This window comes from Grampus griseus (genome assembly GCF_964374135.1).
Source record: "Grampus griseus genome assembly, chromosome: 3".
Lineage (NCBI taxonomy): Eukaryota > Metazoa > Chordata > Mammalia > Artiodactyla > Delphinidae > Grampus > Grampus griseus.
Genome location: NC_139019.1, coordinates 102,015,161 through 102,026,862, shown reverse-complemented (window position 1 = coordinate 102,026,862; position 11,702 = coordinate 102,015,161). Strand labels below are relative to the sequence as shown.

At 39.4% G+C, this 11,702-nt stretch overlaps 1 pseudogene across 1 annotated transcript in view; it reads right to left on the bottom strand.

Moving 5' to 3' along the window:
* The window catches only part of LOC309819852 (regulator of nonsense transcripts 1-like), a 127,747-nt pseudogene that overhangs the window by 1,104 nt on the left and 114,941 nt on the right, over positions 1 to 11,702 (bottom strand). The window contains exon 3 of the transcript in view: positions 10 to 2,294. The product of the transcript in view is annotated as a regulator of nonsense transcripts 1-like (transcript). The remainder of the gene's footprint in view (positions 1 to 9; positions 2,295 to 11,702) is intronic.

The following is an 11,702-nucleotide window of genomic DNA, read 5'->3' as shown; positions in this document are numbered from 1 at the left end:
TGTTCTGACAAGGGTCCTTGCAGAAGATGTTGGACAGGAAGGCGCTGAGTGCAGGGTACCTCTGATCCTGGACCTGGAGGCGGATGATGCAGATGGGAAAGGTGCCCAGCACCACCAGGTACTCAAGGAGTGACTGGGACAGCCCAGCCTTGGCTGCCTTCTTGCATATCACCATGAGGCCCAGCTGGCAGTGGTCATCCACAAGGATCAGCTGCTTGGCTCTGAGGACACAGGGACCATGTACTCCAGGGCTCAGTGGCCTGGCTCCCTGTGAAACTGCCTCTTGGCAAGCTTTGGTCACCCGCATGTACAGCAGATGACATCTGTGTTCACAAGCACTTCCCTCTCAGGAGTCTGCTTCAGGGCCAAGTACCACTTCTGGTCTGCAGAGGACAGCTCCCAGGTCTTGTCCTTCAGCAACTGCAGCTTCTGGAGCTCTGGCATGCTACCTGTGTTCCTGACCTGCTGGTGCAGGGCCAGGATGCACAATGGGGAGCCGAGGACCCTGGCGCAGAGCTGCATGACTTTCAGCCTGGTCAGTGGATCTTCTTGGTCAGCTGATCCTTGGCTATGTTAGTTGGGGCACAGACTAGCACAGGCCCACTGAGCCAGATGGTAGATGATGGTGGCTGAGGTCACATCTTCCCTGTGCCTAGTGGTCCCTGGATCCAGCTCAGTGGTCTCTACAGCACCATCCTCGGAAAGTCAACGTGAGAGTGGTGGAGGTCTTGGAACTCTTGTGCTGTGAAGTACTTGGGCAGCTGGCACTCTCTGATCACGCCTAGCAGTTTACGGTAGATGTGGCCCAACACGGAGCTCTCCTCCACAGCAGATGTTTTCAACACTCTGCGTTCTGTCTAATGAGGCTGACCTCCACATGAAATCCACCTGGAAGTTATGAGTTACCGCCAAGGTACGCCCACAACTACTCTGCAGCTCAATGGTGATCTCATTGCCATAATTATCAGGAGCCTTGATGACGTGGCCAATCCCTTTCCACAGGGGCACCAGGTCCCCTTTGTACCACAGACAAATCTTGTTCCCCTGCATGAGCTGCATGTCTCCTAACCAAATTATTACTAAAGCCTGATTACCAAAGTCAGTCTTGGGCAAAGTGAAGTAGGCAGTTCTCTTCTTGTTAAGGCCCAGGTGCCACCTGACAGTGATGTTACCTTGACTCTGGGACTCTTTCAGTTTCTTAGAGTGGTTGGTCTCCAGCTTGACCAGAGGGCCAAATATGTTCTGGTACTGGTAAGAGTCCTCCTTCCTGGGGATGATATGCTGGGGCCCTGCCTCCACCCCTGGCTTCTCCAGGTCCTCCAAGGTGGTGGAAGGATTTTCCTTGCAGAGCTACTCCAGCTGGCTCATCTACTCCCTGCTGATCTGTGAGCCCACAGCTGTTTCTGCTCAGAAGGGATTGTGATCAGCCAGGACAGGAAGTACTGGTCCTGGATCCGGGGTTTCCACTGTGAACTCTCTCATCTGATTTTCTTGAGGCTGCTCTGAGTGGCTTAGGGCTGGCTGCACAGTTGCCCCATGACCCAGGTGGCTTTGGTAAGAATGAAGCCAAGGAGGAAGACCTTGCTGCTGACATAGTCATAACACTCCAGAACCGTCTCCCCCGGGGCCCATCCTTGTGCAGAGTCATCTCTTTGCATTTTGCCCTCAGAGGTGACTTAGAATGTGGCTGCCAGAAGCATTTCCGTGATCTACTGAACCACTCTTGCTGGTATCACAGTAAACCATGCAGTCGGGATCGGGTATTCCCCAGTAGCTGCAGGCATGTATGAGACATCCTTCCTTTAACAAGTATCGTCTTCATCTTCTTTGAAGTTAAACTTGGCCGACTGGCTGGTCTTGCCCACGTTCTCATTCTCGCCTGGTTCTGCAGGATGCGCACGGGTCAGCCCACCTGCGAGTCCACCTGTCCCGCTGCAGCTTCTACACGGACCCGGCCTCTAGTGCCGCCACCTTGGGAGGCGCGTCTGTGTCTGGCTGGGGAAGGCGATCTCGGTGCATTCAAACTCCTAGCCCTGCGTGTCGAAGCCTGGGAGGTTGGCTTTCTGCGCACCCAGGAAGGTGCGCATGTGCGGGCTGGGCGGAAACGCCTCCAAGCTCAAGCTGCTGCCTTTTCGCTGCGCGGAGCTCTCAGCCACGTCGAGGGCTAGGCCGCTGCGTAGCTGGGCAGTATCCAAAGGGTCGCAACCTCGCGAGCCGCGCGACCAGAGCTGCTCTTGCTGCCCTCGGAGCCACCCGCAGCTCACAGCGACTGCAGGAACCGCCGTCGCCACGGCCTGTTGTAAGTACGTTGCTTTAATTTTACCTATTCTGTCGGATGTGAGGTGGTCTCCATTGCATCCTTGATTTCTGATATTATTTTTTGTTTTAGGAGTTCCATTTTATTCTTTTGGTATAAATTCTAGTTTTCTAGTTGATTTCTCTATCTTGTCGTCCATTTTACAGTCATTTAAAATCTTTTTCTGAAAACCAGTAGCCGGATCACCTGTGCATCAGTTTCTATTGCCTCCCCCACCCCCCACCCCCTTATTTTTTATTTTGTATACCTGGTAAAGTTTTTATTGAATTACTAAAATTATGTGTAAAAATTACAGGGATTCTTGAAATGTTATCTTTCTCTAACGGGGATTTCTTTAGCTTCTGGCAGTCAATTAGGGTCGGCATGGATTACTTTAATTCAAACAGGCTGAGCTGATTCACAGCTGGGTTCAAGTCTGTAAGGCTGGTCTATTTCTGGCTTAACCTCAGCATAGACTGTAGCCCTTGTGGTGTCCGATTGAATACTTGGGGTTTTTATCAGAACCCCATCCTTTTGGTGGTTCTTTAATCCCATTTTTAAAATCTTCCCAGAGCCATGAAACTGAGAAAAATCCTGCATAGTTTCTCGAACTCATAGCAGCTAGTTTCTGCGCCGCTTCTGTGCTTCTCAGCCTATACTACTTACAAACTGTCAAGTGCCTCAAGTGGAAAAACGGCTTAGACTATTGGGCTCGGTTCTTTGAACTCTTCTCTCTGTAATCTTGGCCTTTTAGGTTCTGGCTGTCTTGATGCCCTTGAAGTCTAATTTTAGTCGTTTTAGGCTCATGACATTGCTGAAGTTCTTTAAAAGACTCTTGACTGTTTAAAGCACAAAACAGTAATAATGGGTATGGGGTTTATAGAATATGTTGAATTAAAACGTATGGCTAATATACAAGGAATTGAGTGGGGATTAAATGAAATTATACCATTGTATAGTTATTGTATTGTTCTTTAATATCTTATGAATTGAGACTGTGGTAAGTTAAGTGTGTGTATTACTATCTATAGGGTAACCATTACAACACGTAACAGTGGATGCACACAAAGAAGTATTGCTAAAAAAATCAAATAGATAAAATTGGATAAAAATTATTCTGTAAGCACAGAAGACAATAGAAATAAATGAACGATAGAACACATAACAGATGGGACAGATAGAAAACAAATACCAAGGTAGTAGAATTAAACTGATCTGAACAAAACCGTAATTCCATTAAATGTAAGTGGACTAAATGCTCCATTAGAGAGAAGGAAATTACAAAACTGGATAAAAAGCAAGACCTATCTACATGTTGTTTACAGGATATATTTTATAATATCTAAAAACACAAATAAATTCAGTTTGAGGAGTGGAAAAAGATATATAAAGTGAGTACATCTATGACACAGAAATTCCGTTTCTAGGTATTAAGCCAAGAGAAATGAAAACATATGTCTATGAAAGTGTCTATAAGAGAATATTCATAGCAGGTTTATACAAAGTAATAGCCAAAGTTTGAAAACAATCCAAGAGGCCCATCAATACGAAAATGGGTAAAGAAATTGTAGTATATTTATACAATGGAATACTTAACAGTTAAAAAGAATGAACTTTTGATTGATGAAACAACATGGATAAATCTTAAAAATAGTATCTGAGTGAATGAATCTAGACGCAAAAGAGTACTTATATATGACTTCATTTTATATAAGTGCCAAGAACAGGCAGTTCTATACCATGTTAGCAGAAATGAGAAACTGGTTACCTCTGGGGAAAGCAGACTAACTGGAAAGGGGGAATGAGGGAAATTTTGGGAGTGATGGAAATGTTCTGTATATTAATTTCAGTGGTTGTTACCCAGTCATTGTCAAAATCATTGAACTGTACTATTAAGACATATGCATTTTATTTTTTGTGATTTATACCTCAACAAAAAGTATAAAGTGAAGCATCACTTAAAAGCAAATCTGGACTAAGACATTATTTTGTTCGTTTCTTAATAACAGAAGACAATAGGTGCATACAACTTGTAAAAAAATAATAAGGAAAATTGTGTTTCCAAAAATAGAGCTGGGTTTTTTGCCATCTTATTTTAGTGGATCAGTTAGTAACATATAACCAAATATGAGGCTGAAGCCCTTGAAAAATACAGTAGATCAATGAATTCCTTCTTCCAATGATATGGTTTTCACAGAACTCTTGAATTTAGGTCCAGTGCATATGTCATAATATGTGTCCAAAATATTGAATAAACAGGGGAAGGAAAGGGTTTGGGTTTAAAGCGTACAGTGTTTGTGCTTTGAGCTGTACGTTGAAAGTAAATAAAACATTAAATAAGGAAGTCTACTCCCTTATTTAAACGACACATACAATTGTTTTATAATTTGAACCGAAAGAAGATTTAACTAGAGCCTTCTATTCAAAAAGAATTTAAGACAGTATTATAAATATTTTCAAAGCTTTAAGGTAAAGATGGATATAATGGATGAACAGATAGAGGTTCATAGTAGAAAAATGGAAACTAAAAAGGGGTCAAATGGAAATTTGAGAAGTGAGATGAAATGAGGTCATAACAACAGACTGGACAGTGAGAAAAGATCAGTGAACTTGCAAATCAATAGAAATAAACCAAACAAAAGCCCAGAGTGAAAAAAAATAAAAAGAGCAGTATTGACCTCTTTATTGTAGGACAGCATTGGTATTGAACACACATGGAATTGGATTCATGGAATGGAAGAAAAATTGCATTAGAGAAAAATATTTGGAGGCAAAATGGTGAAACCTTTTCTAAGTTAAAACACATTATGAAAGCTTAATTACTTATTGAATATGTAAGCTCTGTGTGACTTGTGAAGTAAATTTTTCTTATCCAGCAAACTGATATGCCATTGGAGTTATGATTTTAAGCTTTACTGAGATATAGTTGAAAAAAATCAACTACACATATTTAAAGTGTACAATTTGGTAAGTTTTGACATATGAATATACCTCCCACATTTACTTATGCTCATTTGTAATTCCTCTTGCTTATCCTCTCCCTGGTCCCCAGACAACCAGTGCTCTGAGTTCTGTCAGCAAGGGTTAGTTGGATTTTTCTGGAATTTTATATAAATGGAATGACGCATTATATACTACTTTTGTGTATGGTTTTTCCTTCACCCAGCTTAGTGATTTGGAGGTTCATCCATGTTGTATCTATAATTAGTTCATTCTTTTTTATTGCTAAGTAGTAATATAATTCTATTCAATGAATTTTTTTATTGATTCAAAATCAAATCTTTATTAAGTCTCCATTGCATCAGAAGTCTTTCCCACTCTTCATTTCTTTTTCTTTTTTAACATCTTCATTGGAGTATAATTGCTTTACAGTGGTGTGTTAGTTTCTGCTATATAACAGTGAATCAGATATACATATACATATGTTCCTGTATCTCTTCCCTCTTGCATCTCCCTCCCTCCCACCCTCCCTATCCCACCCCTCTAGGTGGTCACAAAGCACCGACCTGATCTCCCTGTGCTATGCGGCTGCTTCCCACTAGCTATCTATTTTACGTTTGGTAGTGTATACATGTCCATGCCACTCTCTCACTTTGTCACAGCTTACCCTTCCCCCTCCCCATATCCTCAAGTCCATGCTCCAGTAGGTCTGTGTCTTTATTCCCGTCTTACCCTAGGATCTCCATGACCTTTTTTTTTTTCTTAGATTCCATATATATGTGTTAGCATACAGTATTTGTTTTTCTCTTTCTGACTTACTTCACTCTGTATGACAGACTCTAGGTCCATCCACTTCACTACAAATAACTCAATTTTGTTCCTCTTTATGGCTGAGTAATATTCCATTGTATATATATGCCACATCTTCTTTAGCCATTCATCTGTTGATGGACACTTAGGTTGCTTCTGTGTCCTGGCTGTTGTAAATAGTGCTGCAATGAACATTTTGGTACATGCCTCTTTTTGAATTATGGTTTTCTCAGGGTATATGCCCAGTAGTGGGATTGCTGGGTTGTATGGTAGTTCTATTTGTAGTTTTTTAAGGAACCTCCACACTGTTCTCCATAGTGGCTGTATCAATTTACATTCCCACCAACAGTGCAAGAGGGTTCCCTTTTCTCCACACCCTCTCCAGCATATATTGTTTCTAGATTTTTTGATGATGGCCATTCTGACCGTTGTGAGATGATATCACATTGTAGTTTTGATTTGCATTTCTCTAATGATTAATGATGTTGAGCATTCTTTCATGTGTTTGTTGGCAATCTGTATATCTTCTTTGGAGAAATGTCTATTTAGGTCTTCTGCCCATTTTTGGATTGGGTTGTTTGTTTTTTGTTATTGAGCTGCATGAACTGCTTGTAAATTTTGGAGATTAATCCTTTGTCAGTTGCTTCATTTGCAAATATTTTCTCCCATTCTGAGGGTTGTCTTTTGGTCTTGTTTATGGTTTCCTTTGCTGTGCAAACGCTTTTAAGTTTCATTAGGTCCCATTTGGTTTTGTTTTTATTTCCATTTCTCTAGGAGGTGGGTCAAAAAGGATCTTGCTGTGATTTATGTCATAGAGTGTTCTGCCTATGTTTTCCTCTAAGAGTTTGATAGTGTCTGGCCTTAACATTTAGGTCTTTAATCCATTTGGAGTTTATTTTTGTAGCTCAGCTGGTAGAGCGGAGGACTGTAGGTGTTTGATTATCAGTGAATTTTTAAAACTGGTAATACTAAGCTATGGTGACGATTGCCTCAAGCAGAAGGTGAAGAGATTGATTGGGAAAGGCCTAGAGGGAAGTTTCTGTAGTATGGGTGCTGTTTATAGGGTGTACACATATTTTAAACCCCATTGGACTATATTCTTAAGATATGTGCATTTCACTGATTGTAATTTATACCTCATGAAAAGAAAAGAGAAGGCAGTGTATGAAAAATAACCAGGTGTACTGCCTGATTGCCGTAATAGTTGATTGATATTATCATGTGCTTAGGTCAGTTATCTATTTTTAATGTTTTTGGTTATCCACAAGGACTATCTTTAGATAGGTTTTTAAAGCATTTTCCTGTGATTTAACTCTTCTGTGAATGCTAATTTAAGAAAAGTGTACTTTATCATAGCTTTTATCAAAATACTTTTACTCCCCCCAAGTTGGCTTTATGGAAATAAAATTTATGCCCCAAATTGACTATACCTATGATAATTCCCAATATATTAGAATGGAATTGCTAATGTTAAAGCCTCATTTTTATAATTTTTTCTTTATCAATAAAGTATAATAAAATACCAAGCATCCCTTATATCAGATAGACTTAAATTCTGTCATAAAAATTGAGATGTAGGGGCTTCCCTGGTGGTGCAGTGGTTAAGAATCTGCCTGCCAGTGCAGGGGCCACAGTTTCAAGCCCTGTTCCGGGAAGATCCCACATGCCATGGAGCAACTAAGCCCATGTGCCACAACTACTGAATGTGTGCTCTAGAGCCCCTGAGCCACAACTGCTGAAGCCTGCATGCCATAACTACTGAAGCCCACGCACCTAGAGCCCGTGCTCCACGAGAAGCCACCGCAGTGAGAAGCCTGCACGCTGCGACAAAGAGTAGCCCCCACACGCAGCAACAAAGACCCAACACAGTCAAAAGTAAACATAAATAAATAAATTAAAAAAAATTGAGATGTTATTCAAACTAACTTGTAAATCAGATAATCTCAATTAAATAGCATATTTTTACTGAATGACAAGTGATTGAAATCTAAGCATTCATTTATTCATTTAAACATTTGTTAGCTACTTACTGTAAGAGTAGATGTACAGTTTTATGTGCTTTACCTACCGTAGGATATCTTTGGTCTTCTCAGTATTAAATGGTAGCTTCTATAGAAAAGTGATCACATTTTTTATACGGTCTGGTATATATAGCTCAATATTAAACTGTATATAATTAAGCTATATTCAGTATTAGAGTATTATTGAGTTTACCCAGTATTGCACTCAATATTATACTCTATATTAAGCTATATGTAACCTAAGTAAAGGGTGTTCTGTTTATCAGAGCCTCCTGGTGCCTGGACCACCTCTTGTAAACAGTCTTTTCTGTTCCATCTTCAGTTTTGTTTAAATGTCATTCATTATGGCAGAGCAAAAATGTATACTGTAGTGTCCAAGTGTCTTTGAAAAATAATTGCTCATCCAGATAAATCTATAGTGCCCCAGCTTGAGTTTTGCTTCTATAGGGTTTGGATTATTATGACTTTCCAATTAGAACCTCAGTACTATAATTACCATTTAATTATAATTTATCTCAGTACTTACTCTTCTTACCTCAATATCCCATCATCTGATGCTCTGATGGCAGCCAAAATGGGACCAGGAGCCTCAGTGCTGAGCTATTCTTGTGCTATGAGAGCTCTAACATTACTCTCCTGAATGGAAGGAGCTCTCCAGAGGTTTCTGTTTGGCCCTAAAAAAGATTCAAACTACTTGGCTTATCAGGCCTTCTGAAGAGTGGCCTCTTTTGGTTCCCTGACCTTGCTTCTGCCTCTCTCCCCCTTTGCTCATCACTCCAGTTGCTCAGGCCTTCCCTCTGACCGCAGTGACTGACAAACTCATTCCTGTGCTTGGGTACTTAGAACATTCTTCCTCAGATCTTCACAAGCCTGGTTCTTTCTTTCCTTTTCTTTTTGTCTTTAAATCAAAGTATAGTTGACTTATTATTTTAGCTTCAGGTGTACAGCATAGTGATTTGATATTTTTATATATTATCTGTATGTCTTCTTTGGAACAATGTCTGTTCAGGTCTCCTGCCCATTTTTAATTTGATTTTTTTTTTGATATTGGGTTGTATGAGTTCTTTCTCTATTTTGATTATTAGTCTCTTATTACATATATCATTTACAAATATTTTCTCCCATTCAGTAGGTTGTATTTTCCTTTTGTTGATGGTTTTCTTCACTGTGCAAAAGCTTTTAAGTTTAATTAAGTCCCATTTATTTATTTTTTGCTTTTGCTTTCCTTGCCTGAGGAGATAGATCCAAAAGTATATAGCTAAGACCTATGCCAAAGAGTGTGCTGCCTATGCTTTCTTCTAGGAGTTTTATACATTTAGGTCTTTAGTCCATTTTGAGTTTACTTTTGTATATGGTTTGAAAAAATGTTTTAATTTTATTATTTTACATGTAGTTGTCCAGTTTTCTGAACACCACTTATTAAAGAGACTGTCTTTTCCCCATTGTATATTCTTGCCTCCTTCATCGTAGATTAATTGACCATATGTGCATGGGTTTATTTCTGGTCTCTTTATGTTTTTCCATTGGTCTATATGTCTTTTTTTGTGCCAGTACCATGCTCTTTTGATTGCTGTAACTTTGTAGTATAGTCTGAAGTCAGGGAGCATAATACCTCAAGCTTTGTTCTTTTTACTCAAGATTGCTTTGGCCATTTGGGGTTTTTGTGGTTCCATACAAATTTTAGGATTATTTGTTCTAGTTCTGTGGAAAATGTCATGAGTATTTTGATAGAGATTGCATTAAATCTGTAGATTGCTTTGGGTAGTGTGGACATTTTAACAATATTAATACTTCCAGTTGATGAACATGGGATATCTTTACATTTATGTGAATCATCTTCAGTTTTCTTCATCAGTGTGTTACGGTTTTAAGAGTATGTGTCTTTCACCGCCTTGGTTAAATTTACTCTTAGGTATCTTATTTATTTATTTATTTTGACTGCATTGGGTCTTAGTTGTGGCACATGGGATATTCGTTGAGGCATGCAGGATCTTTCGTTACAGTACACAGTCTCTTTGTTGCGGCGCTTGGGCTTCCCTCTAGTTGCAGTGCTTGGGCTTCTCTCTAGTTGTGGCATGCGGGTTTTCTCTCTCTAGTTGTGGCACGTGGGCTCCAGTGCATTTGGGCTCTGTAGTTTTGTGGCATGTGGGCTGTCTCGTTGAGGCATGCAAGCTCAATGTAGTTGTGGCACATGGGCTTAGTTGCCCCGCAGCATGTGGGATCTTAGTTCCTTGACCAGGGATCAAACCCGCATCTGCTGCATTGGAAGGTGGATTCTTTACCACTGTACCACCAGGGAAGTCCCAAGGTAGCTCATTCTTTTGATTCAATTATAAATGGGATTGTTCTCTTACTTTTTCTTTCTAATACTTTATTATTAGCATATAGAAAAACAGCAGATATCTGTATACTAATCTTGTATTCTACAACTTTACTGATTCATTTTTTACTTCTAATAGTCTTTTAATGGAGACTTTAGAGTTTTCTGTATGTATAATAGTATCATGTCATCTGCAAATAGTGACAGTTTTGCTCTGCCCTTCCAATTGGGATGCCTTTTATTTCTTTTTCTTGTCTGATTGCTGTGGCTAGCACATCCAATTCAATGTTAAATATAAATGGTGAGAGTGGATATCCTTGTCTTCTTCCGGATCTTTCAGCTTTTCATGGTTCAGTGTGATGTTAGCTATGGGTATGTCGTAAATGGCCTTTATTATGTTGAGATCTGTTCTGTCTGTACCAACTTTGTTGAGAGTTTTTTTTATCATGAATGGATGTTGAATTTTGCTTTTTCTGAATCTTTTGAGACGATCATGTGATTTTTAGTCTTTGTTTTGTTAATGTGCTGTATCATCACATTGATTGATTTGCAGGTATTGAACCATCTTTGCATCCTGGGATATGTCCTATTTGATTATGGTGTATGATGCTTTTTATGTATTGAATTTGGCTTGCTAATATTTTGTTGAGTATTTTATCTATATTCATCAGAGATGTTGGCCTGGGATTTTCTTTTTTGCAGTGTCATTGTCTGGGTTTGGCATCAGGGTAATATTGGCCTCATAGAATGATTTTAGGAGTGTTGCCTTCTCTTCAGATTTTTGAAATAGTTTGTGAAGGATAGGTATTAATTCTTCTTTATATGTGGTAGAATTCCCCTTTGAAGACATGTGGTCCTGAACTTCTGTTTTTTGGGAGTTTTTTGATTACTGATTCAATTTCAGTACTAGTAATCAGTCTGTTCAGGTTATCTATTTCTTGCTGATTCAATCTTGGAAGCTTGTATGTTTCAATTTCTTCTAGGTTGTCCAATATGTTGGCATATAACTGTAGTATTCTGTTATGATTGTTTGCATTTCTGTGATACCAGTTTTAACTTTTCCTCTTTCATTTCTAATTTTGTTTATTTGGGTCCTCTCTCTTTTTTTCTTAATGCACCAGGATAAAGACTTATCAATTTAGTTTATCTTTTCAAAAAGTAGCTCTTGTTTTCATTGATATTTCCAGGGTTTTTTGTTTTTGTTTTTTTGGTTTCTATTTATTTCACTCTGATCTTTATTATTTTCTTTCTTCTGCTGACTTTGGGCTTTGTTTGTTTTTCTTTTTCTAATTCCTTTTGATGGTTGTTTATTTGA